We start from the raw sequence: 1952 nt of genomic DNA, 5'->3' as shown, positions 1-1952 counted from the left end.
ATCAAGGTTGATTGTTTTCTGACATACAGCTGAGAGAGAGAGAGAGAGAGAGAGAGAGAGAGAGAGAGAGAGAGAGAGAGAGAGAGAGAGAGAGAGAGAGAGAGAGAGAGAGAGAGAGAGAGAGAGAGAGAGAGAGAGAGAGAGAGAGAGAGAGAGAGAGAGAGAGAGAGAGAGAGAGAGAGAGAGAGAGAGAGAGAGAGAGAGAGAGAGAGAGAGAGAGAGAGAGAGAGAGAGAGAGAGAGAGATAATGTTTTTTACATATTTAATTTCCTTCTTGATCTGGTCTAAACTCTTATTTTGTTAATGAGGAAATATTTTCCCTATCTGCTGCACCATCGTTCCCTTCCTCCACTTATTCCTGCTTCCTCTAGTCTTCCGTCTGAATGTTCTCACCTTTCTCATCAAGTGCCGTTTCTTGTAGTTCATCCACTGACTTAACAGAAAACGTAGGACATCCTGAATCCGGAACAGCATCCGGAAGAGCTGAAAAAATATGATAATGATATTACCAAATGTTTTGGTCCATGTCTTAACAATGATAGTTTGATTTGAATTGTTGTGTGTATTTTGAAGGTGTGTTTTTAGATGTGACTTTATGTATTGCTGTTACCTGGACACGATTTTATATTTTCCAAAGCTAAATTAACGTCTCCTACGAACTTCTCGTACTGTTGCTCAGCTCCTGGTTCATTCAGAACCGTCAGAATGATATTGTGTTTGACCTTCAAACTAAAGAAAGGAGGTTGAGTTAAAGTCTTTGAGGTTATTTTGCACTTAATGCACTTAATGCACTTAATGCACTTAATGCACTTAATGCAACACTCTGTAACCTCTGTTTCTTCCCACAGTGAGGCCTAACATTTGTTTTTGTAAACTGAGGGTGTGGTCTTGGCAAACCCAACTACCACTAACCTATTTGAATTCTGTGGTAACCAGGGTTGGGGTCAATTCCGTTTCAGTTACAGTCAAGTCAGAAAGTAAACACAATTCCACATTTTCCTCATTGAAAAGCATTGAAGAATTTCAGTGTACATATATCTGAATAGACTGAAAATGAAATGGAATTAACCCCAACCATGGTGGTAACCAACCATCACCAAAACCAAAGTCGAAAGGTGTTTATGTATCATAGTTAATGAATCACTTATTTCAATTACCGATATGATCCTGCCTTGGGGTTGTACAAGGGGTTTTCCATCTGAAAGCATCACAGAGCAAAATATCATCACTACACCATCTGCAACTTTCAGCTTCTCTGTGAAAAAGTATTATAAGGTATGAATAAGAATGTAAGAGGTTCTCTTTGCATTTACCCTTTTCTCCTCTATACCACGTCCCAAGCGTATGGTTACAGCTGACCACTTACTGAGAGAACAAAAATAAGGGCGACCAATGAGAATAATCTCTGCATAATCTTTGTTTACATTTTCATATAACCTCATGACAACGTGGACAGGTTTTTGTACTGTCAATAGATCACCTTTATATAAGATAAGGGGTAGGATAGGATACAGGGTGAAATTGTAGTTTTGTAAATATGTACCATGGTGATTTTGGCATGCTAGTCTAGTACCTCAAAGTTACGTTTTCCACTGTGAAATTCCGTATCCCTGTACTCCTGTAGTATTCCTCCATCTGAAATGTAAACAGTGGTCACTGCATATTCACGAAGACTTAAGATAAAATGAATCAACCCCATGGCCTCTGTGGCAATTAAATTGAAAATCACCTGCTGTCTTGAACAGCAGTTGTTATTTTTATTTTTTTATCCACATTGCTTTACAAATGTTTTATTTTACTTAAATGTATTTAACACTTAACTTGACATTAGTGTTTTGTCTTACCTCTGTTGTGAATGTCTTGACCTGGTCTGTGTATTCAGTTGAAGTTTTGTCATCATATGCTTCTATGTACGGGGAATTAGTTTCCATATTATTAACCACCGCTGTCCT

General features: G+C 38.3%; 1 long non-coding RNA gene across 1 annotated transcript; it reads right to left on the bottom strand.

Annotated features, from left to right (window-relative positions):
* Positions 1-649: 649 nt before the first annotated feature.
* Positions 650-1637, bottom strand: LOC120043645. The gene is made up of 4 exons (XR_005476494.1): positions 1574-1637; positions 1314-1365; positions 1158-1198; positions 650-729 (listed from the first exon to the last, which is right to left on the bottom strand). It is a non-coding gene; the product is annotated as an uncharacterized LOC120043645 (long non-coding RNA).
* Between the last annotated feature and the right edge of the window lie 315 nt (positions 1638-1952).

The sequence above is a fragment of the Salvelinus namaycush genome, unplaced genomic scaffold (assembly GCF_016432855.1).
Source record: "Salvelinus namaycush isolate Seneca unplaced genomic scaffold, SaNama_1.0 Scaffold984, whole genome shotgun sequence".
In the NCBI taxonomy this organism is placed as follows: domain Eukaryota; kingdom Metazoa; phylum Chordata; class Actinopteri; order Salmoniformes; family Salmonidae; genus Salvelinus; species Salvelinus namaycush.
This window is presented reverse-complemented; position numbering and strand designations above follow the sequence as displayed.